Raw genomic sequence first — 11,393 nt, forward strand, 5'->3', positions numbered from 1 at the left:
TCCCATTTTCAATAACGCGCTCAAGAAAGGTGTTTTTCGGACCTTCGGCACAAGGCCTCCTCTGTTTATTCCACGTTCTGAGCACGTTATGAGAAAACGATCTAATCCTGTGAGGGGCTATTGTCGAGGGTATGCCTTTGTCGAAGGTTGTCAAACTAACAAATCTTAGTCACTTCGTGGTTTGTTTCTGGAATAACAAGTTGGCCTTCGTCGAAATAACTTCTATAGGACGAAGAAAGGAAATAGATGCTTCAACATTGATGTGTAGCCAAAGCACATTCTAGCATCTGAAGCAAGTATTAAGGAAACAAAGGAGGATCGAACGACGTGTGCGCCACGTTTTCAAGAGGAAAGGACAACAACACCCTTAATAGAATCTATAGTTCACATGTATAGGGTTCGAGGTCATGATTATAATTTCATATGAAGTTGTACGTCGTTGTGCTGCCTCTATAAGTAGGGGTATAGGGCCTATGCACATTTTCACCTTTTACTGTTCACGCACTCATGTGACATTGGATCGCTTAGCATCCAAAGCTCTAAGGTGTTGGAACCTTCGAACATCCTTTGAACACTCTGGAAGTATCTTTGTAATCATCTATAACTGAAGAAAGATAAATATAGAAATGAGTTTGCAATCTATTATTCAAACATCCTCTATACAATCACACATATTTCAATCTTCTCCCTTTAATTCATCTCTTCTTCATGAGTGGGTTAAAGGGAAGAAGACTCTATCACTTTAATTGTGTTGCCCTACTTTGTTTTTTCTTAGAAATCTTAACAGGTGACCAACAATAACTAATGTGTGTTTTATAGAAACAATATGAGTGAGGTCACGATACTAGAGAATAGTTGGGTTTATGAGATCTTCGTGCCCATATTGATGGGAATAAATTGTCAGTTTTCAAAGGATGTACAATAAGGTTAACGATCAACTTGTTCTAAGTGTCAATGAAGTTGTTATACACTTAGAGTAGTTATAAGACACTTAGTGCCCCCTATTTAGAGTAGTGATATGACCTCCCATGCATTTCACTCTTATTTTTTTCTATAGAAATACTTTCTGAACCATACACAGTGTAAGCAATTAGAGGTGTACATTTGGGCCGGGCCTGGTGGGATGGCTCGAAGCACAAAAAAAGCACGACCCAAGCACGACACGACCCGAAATTATGCACCAGGCTGGGCTTGGGCTGAGGTCACGACCTACGAGCGAGCACGACCCGTTTACGGAGGCACGAAATAGCCCATTTACAGGCATGAAAAGGTCCATATTCATTTTATCATCCGCTTCTAATCATGTAAAGCATCCACTCCAATTTAGCTAGCCGCATGTTTAATCATGGAGATGAGGTGTCAACCACCATTGCTTTCGTGTTCTTTGGTTTTTTAATTATAAAGCTTGAAATGTTAATATCTACTAAATGATATATGTGTTTTGAATTTCGGGCTCTGTTGTGAATTTCAGGCTTTCATGTGAATTTCGGACTTTGATATGAATTTGGGACCATATGCAAATTTCGGACCAAAATTTGAATTTAGGCCTTTTTACAACTTCGTGTCGGGCCACGGGCCGAAGGCTAAGCCCATGGTCCGGGCCGGCCCGAAATTCAACCGTGTCGGGCCTTTTCGGGCTTGGGCCGGATGGCTCGAATGTATACATATATAAGCACTAGTGGTATCAATTAGATCTACGTGTCATGTGACACGGGAAAAATTTTTGTACATCTCAGATGCAAACACCCTCTTTTACAGCACCTCACATCCACCATCTGGAGGACCACAAAAACAGATCAAAATTTGCATCTTAATCCTTTAGTAATTTATTATATGAATCACCAGGTGGTAGATGTGAGGGGCCGTAAAAAGATTCTTTTCGTCGTGGATGCAAAGACTTTTTTCCCATGAACAGCGACCATTCATTCCGTGACACCTATGGTCTTCCTGGTCAATTTCCTTGCTTATTATAAAAAACAAGGTCACTTTCCTTTCGAAGATGAAATAAAGCTTGGTCGCTATGTTTTTTTTATGGATGGTTGATTGCTATATTGACTTCAGGGTTCTACCAAGAATTAGTACAGGACTGGGTCCAACGAGGCCGGCCACACGTCACATGTACATTTATTTCCTGCTGGAAGACTGCTTGTCTCTCCCTCCTGTAGAAACTAGAAACCAACAACAATGGCAGATGCCATCATCTCCGCCATCATCGGTGATGTGGTCAGTAGAGCGGTTTCTCTTCTCATTGGGCGTTTCATCAGTAACAACCAGGAGAGCGCTGAGGACAAGCTGCAAAGGATGAGGCGTCTGGTCATCAGAATCCACAGCGTGGTAGAGGAAGCAAAAGGGCGGCAGATCTCAAACAACGGCACCCTCCAGTTGCTCTCCGATCTCATCGACGGCGACTACCAGGGCTGCTATTTGCTCGACTCCGTCAGGTGCGGAGGTGAAGCTGACAGAGATGACGATGGTAAGGCAATCCCCCAAGTTTCAACCTTGTCCTTGTTTAATCCAGCAAAGCGCGTGAGACTTGCAGCATCGTCCCGGCGCCATGACGATACGGGCGGTGTCGATGAGATCGAGAGGGTGCTCCAGAGACTGCAGGTCATGTCTGGTGATCTGAGGGAGTTCATCCTGCTCTTGCAAGGCTGCAAGCCCATCCGCCGCCCTCTAGCCACTAGCATCTTCCGGGACGCGCAGATGTTCGGCCGACATGTCGAGAAAGAAAGGATCATCAACTTCCTGCTGCACGAGGACGACTATCGGCCAGCCACGGAGCTGGGTGTGCTGCCTATTGTTGGTGACAGCGGAGTCGGGAAGACAACCCTGGTGCAATACGCCTGCGACGACGCTAGAGTGCGCGCCCACTTCCCAGTGATCATGCTGTACAGTTTCACATCTACCTACGATGTCAAAAACAACCAAGGAACTTCAATAAGCGACGACCCACTAGAGTTGATCAAGAGTAGCGACGACAGTTTTTGGGACAGACACAGGAGGTGCCTGATGATATTTGAGGACGTGGACATGTGCAGGAAGCAGATGCTGGAGGAGTTCTTGCAGAACCACCGGCGCAGCGAGGCGGCGGGGGTAGTCAAGATGATCGTCACCACGAACAACCGGCGTGTCGCGAACGACGTCGGGACGGTGGAGCCGATCGTGCTAAGGCCGTTGCCGTGCCCAGAGTTCTGGTTCTTCTTCAAGGCCCACGCGTTCGACGGCAGAGACGTCGAGGAGAACCCGAGGCTCATCTCTGCGGGGAAAGCGATAGCGAGGAAGCTCAACGGCTCATTCTTCGGCGCCAAGATCATCGGAGGGGTGCTCAGGGATCACCGGGATCCAAGGGTGTGGTGCAAGGCCCTGAGGAGCAGCATTGGAGGGATGTCTCCCCTTGGTGACGGCGTCAGTTACATCTCGGACTTGGCTGGGAACTTGCTGCCCGGTCATGTGGACATGTGCAGGGTGACGCTCTCCAAGGACCCGCCGCCGGCCTTTCTTCCTGAAACGGCAGCACAGCGGTTGGCTATGTTCAAAGATCTGCACGGCGCTGTTCCTCATGACAACGTGTTGGCCTGCTGCGCGGACGACGCCCGGTTTGCGAGAGTGTTGTTGTGCAAGTCCGTACTGCCGTTCTTCAACCATTACTACATTGCTCGTTGCTCTTGCACTTGCACTGTAGGCTCAAAGAGAAAGAACTCTTGCCGTTCTTCGACCGATCAGCGCGTTGATTTCTGTATTGCAACTCTTAGAAAGAGCACGACCATGTAATAACTAGAATGTTTAGTGGAATGGATAAGCTTGTACCCATACCAACCATGGAATAGACCCAAGTTTTCGACCCCCTGTGGCTCTATCAATCTTGTAAATGGATCTAATTTTTTAGCGGTGGCCCACTTGTGAGTGGTTGATGCAAGACGAGAATTCGTGAGGACCAAAATAATCACATGACAAAATCAAACAAGAAATTACAAAACTATTGCCGAATAGAATTCAAGTTTCATATCAATACACGATACAAACTAAAAGAAGAAAACTATACCAACAAAAGAAGCAAACATACCTCGAAATTCTTGTCGACCGAATCGAAGCCGTGTATACTTTGTCGAATGTTAATCTCCACAAAGGGCAGAGGCGTTGGGAAAGAGGCGGTGTCAAACGATGTCTCCGGCAGAGAGCCAAGGCTTGCTGGTTCACCAAACTCATTGATAGTCGGGATGGGTCGTATCGTTGCGACGAGCTAGATCGTGTCTGCTGGCGAGGCTGGTGCCACGACAACAACGTGGTGGGCGAGGCGCTGAGAAGGGGTAGGGGCACCAAGAAGTGGGTGGGATCGGGCGGTGTCACGCGTCAGGAAGGGGGCGGCGACAAGCGGTGTCAGGAACTGACATCGAGGTGGACTAGCTCCAGCGGCATCGAGAAGAATGGGGCCAGACAGATAGACGCGAGGACTGGACCAACAAGTAGGAGAGTCGAGAGGACTGGCGATCTGACGAGGAGACCTAGGACGGGTTTGTTTTAGCCCACTAAAAACTTTAATTTTTCTATACTTAACAGTAAATGAATATTAGTTAAGATGTTTTTAAAAATTGAGGGTGGCCATAGCTCACTTTGCCCCCTTAGATTTCCCCTATGACAGATGTAGGCCTCTAGGCGGGAACACAAATGGCATAATTAGTGCCATTTCTTTTAAACGACCGATACCAATGCTCTCTAGGCAGGAATTGAAAGAGCTTGTTTAGTACCAGTTCTTTTAAACAATCGGTACTAAAAACCCATTTGTATCGCTTTTGTTAAAAATTCGTACTAAAAGTTTCACGAATTAATATATACAACAAGAGTAAAATTAATTAAAGTGGCCAAGTTTTGGGGATGCCTCTCTCGAAGGTCCTCAAATTAATAAATGTTGATTTTCTCTGGAGTTTGTTTCAGGTATGACAAAGCGATCTTCATTACGACGATCTTTATGGATAATAGCTTCATCGTTATCGCTAGAGCCATTATAGCACTCGTGGTTGCACTGTTATCCTAAGAGGTTACTCCATGTTCCATTTAACACAAAAAGTTCTTGTTTAACCATCGGGTTAACATCATAATAAAACTTCATTTCCAGACCATAGTATCATTAAAAGAGTGACATCATATTTATCAAGTTGAGCAATAGCAAAAATTTCTAAGCATATCATTTATCCCAGGGTAATCAAGGAATAGGGTTGGAAATTCTAGGAAATCCTTATTTAGGCAAATCCCATCAAATTATGCAATATCCAAAAAGTAAATATTATTGTATGCATTATTTGGGTACAAATAGAAATGCAGAAGGAGAATCCACTTGCCTTGATCGAACGTGTCCTGTAGGTCATCCTCGAACGTGTTTGATTCGTCTACCCCACAGTCAACTTCTAATCATCGATTTGCGTATCGTACATACAAAAGAATACGTACGCCAAATAAATAAACATAAACCATTATATGGGTAACATTCACCATTACATAAACATTCACATATCACGCAATGATACTTTGTAAATAATGTCTAAATCATAACTATTTTATTAATCCACTAGATTTTCCATTTTGAGTTATCATTGGTGAAAATATATGAGCAGGTGACTACGAAGCTATTTTATCTAATATAGCATAGATAAAATGACTTTATAAATTTTACGGAAAATAATTACTAATTAATTATTTTCTTTATCACTAATAATAGTCCTTTGGGTTTTATCCTTTCCTTTCTAAATAGAAATTATACGTATTGCTAAAAATGTCTATTTATAAATCACCTAACATTAATATTCTAAGAATTAATGTAGATTACTAATTCTGGACTTTAGTAACATAATCATGGTTATTTTGACATAAATAGATATTTTACTAATCTTAGTGAATAAGTGATATGCGTATGAACACAAATATCATGATTAGTAAAAACCTATATTTTTAATGTGACCGAAAGATGTGGCCTAATACTTATTTCAATGTCTTATATCATTAAAACTATACCTAAACGATTACTAACATAATATTATTTTATGTGCTAAAATGAGAAGTTAACCGTAAACACTTCTAGTACAAGGTTAATGAACCCTAACATTATTTATTTTCAAAATATAAAAATAATGTCCACATCTAAAATATTGTTACCGAGGTGATTCACAAGTAAACGTATACATTAGGGGTCTCTTTTTTATAGTTTCTGAACTGAATATTTCGGAATAATTTTACTCAAGCGCACGGGCTAAAATGTAAAAAGCTTCATCTTCTACCTTGGGCTCGTTCTCATGCGTAGGGATGGGCTCGGCGAGGGGGAAGCAGGACGAATGCGGCAGCCCTCCCAAGTTATCTGGGCCCACGTGCACCAATCCTTTCCTTGATGGCCTCAGATGGCTATGCACATGTACCAGGTAACTTAACAAGGCTATCACGAGTTCAACAACTTGAACTCATCATCCCAAGGATCTCCCACCATACATGCATATTACAGTAATCACATTCGATACACACACTTCGGAGATAAGAGCGGAAGACTTTACAAAACATTCTTTTTATTTCTAAAACTGAAGTTTATTGCATAGGAAGAGTTATATTTATTACAAGTCCTGATATACTCAAAGTGCATAACTTATTACAATAGCAGGAAGGTAGGAACCCTCCAAAGCTTATACACAATCCTAACTAATCCTCCACCAGAACTGGAAACGCCTTCCAGCCACAGGAACACTTAGAGTACTCCTCATCGCCTACAACAACATGGGTTCGAAAACCCTGAGTACGGAGTGTACTTTCGCAAGTCTTACCCGACTAAGGAAAAATGACTCTCAAGGATATGCTGGTTAAATAGGAATCAAGGAAAAGGCTTTAGCAAGAATCAGTTAGATACTTTTGCAGAAATAGCTTACTAAAGTAAGTCCTTACTTTCAATATTTTAACGCCAGATTAAATATTAATAGACTCTAGTTGCATCTAGTCTAATTTCACCATCTCATCAATACAACATCATTTTTATTCATAATGTTTACATCCTGACTTAGGTTGCAGGTCGGAGATCAAGTCTCCACTCTCCGGGGATATAACGGCGATCCGAATCGATTTACTTAACTGAGGATCTCTAACCACACAACATATGTTTCTCGTAACTCTTGCATATGTCTACCATTCCCACGGATCCTCCCCTGCATGAACAGGTCCGCGCCACCCGAGAGCACACCACCCTTTTTAGGCGGTCCTTTGCCAAGAGGGTATGTGCCACTCTCGCCATCTCTCCACTCCCAGTGCGCGATTGTCTTTTCATGTATGGAATAGCCGGGTTCAAGCTTACCCTGTCCCATATCCAGGGCATGTGGCTAGTTAAGATAGTCCTTGATCATACAGGCCTACATACGCATCCAATCCTTAATTAACCTGGGTAGAACATCACCAGTTCCTAGCCCAAGTCCCGATTTAAGTACTTCCATCCTTAGGATTGTTTGTGTTCCTTAGGATGAAAAGAGCATTATAGGGAACTTTGCAGTAAGATCCCACCATGCTCCCAATGAAAAATATTCTTGCAGGTAGAAGCCATCCTTCCTCAGGATAACCCCTGAGCTAGGCATTAATGCAAAAGACAACCTCTATCCACAAGATCTAAGCAGAGCTAAGCATTTTTGTAAATCGTATTTTGATACTTCATCAAAAGTATCTATAAAGGTATGGATATCAAGGTAGTCAATGCATCAAATAATGTCGGCGTTCCGAGACCGGGGGGTCCCTTGGGCCGACGAGTGAGTGTCGCCGCGTGCCCCAGCCCAGATGGGTCGAGCGCGAGGGCGAGCGCGAAGGGGGGAGAGCGAGGCGGCCGGTGACCGGCGTGAGAGAGGTGGGAATCCCGCGGCCTTCGTGTTCGTCCCGCGCCCAGGTCGGGTGCGCTTGCAGTAGGGGGTTACAAGCGTCCACGCGGGTGAGGGAAGCGAGCGGCTCCAAGCGAGCGCCTGTCTCGCCCTCGTCCCCGCGCGGCCAACCCTCTCTAAGAGGGCCCTGGTCCTTCCTTTTATAGGCGTAAGGAGAGGATCCAGGTGTACAGTGGGGGGTGTAGCAGAGTGCTACGTGTCTAGCGGGGGAGAGCTAGCGCCCTAAGTACATGCCGATGTGGCAGCCGGAGAGATTTTGGCACCCAGCTGGTGTGATGTCGTGGCCGTCGGAGGAGCGATGGAGCCTGGCGGAGGGACAACTGTCGGAGCGGTTGGGCCCTTGCTGACGTCCTCTTGCTTCCGTAAGGGGGCTGAGAGCCGCCGTCGTCACTGGGTATGTGGGGCGCCATCATTGCCTATCTGGCGGAGCGAGCCAGACGGGACACCGGTCTTGTTTCCTGCGGCCCGAGTCAGCTCGGGGTAGGGCGATGATGGCGCCTCCCGTTGACGTGGCTGGTCTGCGCCCTAGGTTGGGCGATGTGGAAGCTCCTCCGAAGCTGAGGTCGAGTCTGTCTTCCGTGGCCGAGGCCGAGTCCGAGCCCCTGGGTCGGGCGAGGCGGAGGTCGTCGGCTGAGGCCAGGGCGGAGTCCGAGCCCTGGGGTCGGGCGAAGCGGAGTTCGTCGTCTTCTGGGGCTGAGCCCGAGTCCGAGCCCTGGGTCGGGCGGAGCGGAGTTCGCCGTCTTCCGGGACTTAGCCCGAGTCCGAGCCCTGGGTCGGGCGGAGCGGAGTTCGCCGTCTTCCGGGGCTGAGCCCGAGTCCGAGCCCTAGGTCGGGCGGAGCGGAGTTCGCCGTCTTCCGGGACTTAGCCCGAGTCCGAGCCCTGGGTCGGGCGGAGCGGAGTTCGCCGTCTTCCGGGGCTGAGCCCGAGTCCGAGCCCTGGGTCGGGCGGAGCGGAGTTCGCCGTCTTCCGGGACTTAGCCCGAGTCCGAGCCCTGGGTCGGGCGGAGCAGAGTTTCCTGTGGTGCCTTCTGCAGGACCTGACTGCCTGTCAGTCTCACTCTGTCAAGTGGCACTGCAGTCGGTGTGGCGCAGGCGGCGCTGTCCTTCTGTCAGGCCGGTCAGTGGAGCGGCGAAGTGACGGCGGTCACTTCGGCTCTGCCGGGGGGCGCACGTCAGGATAAAGGTGTCAGGCCACCTTTGCATTAAATGCTCCTGCGATTTGGTCGGTCGGTGCGGTGATTTAGTCAGGGTTGCTTCTTAGCGAAGGCAGGGCCTCGGGCGAGCCGGAAATATGTTCGCCGTCGGAGGGGGGCCTCGGGCGAGACGGAAATCCTCCGGGGTCGGCTGCCCTTGTTCGAGGCTAGGCTCGGGCGAGGCGTGATCGAGTCGCTCGAACGGACTGGTCCCTGACTTAATCGCACCCATCAGGCCTTAGCAGCTTTATGCTGATGGGGGTTACCAGCTGAGAATTAGGAGTCTTGAGGGTACCCCTAATTATGGTCCCTGACAGTAGCCCCCGAGCCTCGAAGGGAGTGTTAGCACTCGCTTGGAGGCTTTCGTCGCACTTTTTTGCAAGGGGACCAGCCTTTCTCGGTTGCATTTTGTTCCGGTGGGTGCGCGCGAGCGCACCCGCCGGGTGTAGCCCCCGAGGCCTCGGAGGAGTGGTTTCACTCCTTCGAGGTCTTAATGCCTCACGTAATGCTTCGGCTGGTCTGGTTGTTCCCTCATGCGAGCTGGCCGTAGTCCGGGTGTACGGTCGGGTCCCAAGTTCTCGGGCTTGTATGTTGACGCTGTCAACGGTTCGGCCGGAGCCGGGTTTGCGAGAGCAGCCCCCGAGCCTCCGCACAGGGCGAGAGGGCGATCAGGGACAGACTCGGCTTTTTTACATACGCCCCTGTGTCGCCTTTCCGCAAGGAGGAGGGGGGAAAGCGCCATGTTGCCCTCGATGGGCGCCGAACATGGTGTCTCCGGTGAGCTGCAAGCGGGTAATCCGAGTGGACGTCCGTGCCCCGTTCGTTAGGGGTCGGCTAGGGGCCCAGAGGCACGCCCAAAAGTACCTGCGGGTGATCTGCCGGACCCGGTCCCCTGGCGACGGGGTCTGAGGGCTCGATGCCTCCCTCTGATGGGATTCCGTTACAAGATCGCTCCCGCTGGTCTCGGAAATGTCCTAGGGTACCTCGGGAGCGCAGCCCGAGCCTTGGTTATGTATCGAACGTACCCATGGTCATCCCTCGCTCGGCGTCTGAGGCGGCTGTGAACCCTTTGGGGGCCAGCCTTCGAACCCCTGATCAGTAATGGGCGCGGAGCCCGAGTAGCCTGAGGCGGCCGTAGAACCCTTCGGGGGGCCAGCCTTCGAACCTCTGACCAGTAGTGGGTGTAGGGCCCACGCGATCTGAGGCGGCTGTCGAACCCTTCGAGGGGCCAGCCTTCGAACCTCTGATCAGTAGGGAGGCTCGGAGCCTGATTCCTTCCTGGGGAAGGATCCTTTTCGGGGTATCCCCCTTTCCCGGTCCCTGTTGCAAGAGAGAGAGAAAGAGGAAAAAAGGAAAAGGATACGAAATCGAACGACGCGGCGTACCTTTACTGACGCGGTCATTATGGCGAAGGCGAAGCATCGCCCGCTTCTCCTGCCAGAGGCGCCGCCTGTCCCGCCGCGGAGTTAATGCGACGGGGCGAGTGGTTGGCGGGGCGGCCGTTGCGCGTGCGCGAGCCGTTTGAGGAACGGATCACGGGTGCGTTGTCTTCACGCCGTGAGAGGGGGTTCTCTTGCTGCCCCCGGATGGGACGTGAGCTTGGCTGACGACGTGACCGCTGCTCCCGCCCGCCTGCCACTGTCATTACTGCCGGCCCATTTTTGGCTGCCTTGACCGCCGCGCCAGGCTGGCGCTGCTGGGTCGTGCGCTGGGTCGCCTCGAGTCGCGGTATTGGTTCCGCAATCGAGGAGGCGCGGTGGTGGCGCAAGTGGCGGTGCAGTTGCTTGCATGAAGCATCCGGCGCGCCGGTTGCGTGACGCGTGGGCCTGGGCCTCCACGCTGGGCGTGTCGGGAGTCGGAGAAGCGCGTCCACTTGGCGCGGTTGCATGTCGCCTGCATGGCTGCCCGCCCCTTTCGCCCGCTGGTCTGGGCAAAAGTGGAGGGTCACTTGTAACCGCTGGGCGGTCGTGCGCACCGCACGTGGCGGCCTGGCTTCTTCTGCTCTGAGCCTGCTTGCATGACATGTGGGACCCAGCCCCCGCGCCGCAGGGGGGACCTTGGAGTGTGTTGGAGAAGACTCAGCCCGCGACGGTTGGGGACGCAAGTAGGGAGAGTCGCCTTTAAAAGGAGGGTGACCCCCTTCGGAAGGCGACCATGTCTTCGTGCTCCCTTATGCATCGCGTCTTTCCATCTTCCTAGCCCCCGGATGGGGGATACCCGCCGTCTTTCCGCCTCATCGTTGGAGGAACGCAACTCCGCGGGAGTTGGTACCTTTCAGCCATCGTTCGGCTTCAAGGATTTTCATCATGCA

General features: G+C 49.9%; 1 pseudogene; it reads left to right on the forward strand.

Annotated features, from left to right (window-relative positions):
• The first annotated feature begins 2,107 nt into the window (after positions 1-2,107).
• Positions 2,108-3,846, forward strand: LOC103650578 (putative disease resistance protein RGA1; annotated as a pseudogene).
• Positions 3,847-11,393: the final 7,547 nt, after the last annotated feature.

The sequence above is a fragment of the Zea mays genome, chromosome 3, assembly GCF_902167145.1.
Source record: "Zea mays cultivar B73 chromosome 3, Zm-B73-REFERENCE-NAM-5.0, whole genome shotgun sequence".
Lineage (NCBI taxonomy): Eukaryota > Viridiplantae > Streptophyta > Magnoliopsida > Poales > Poaceae > Zea > Zea mays.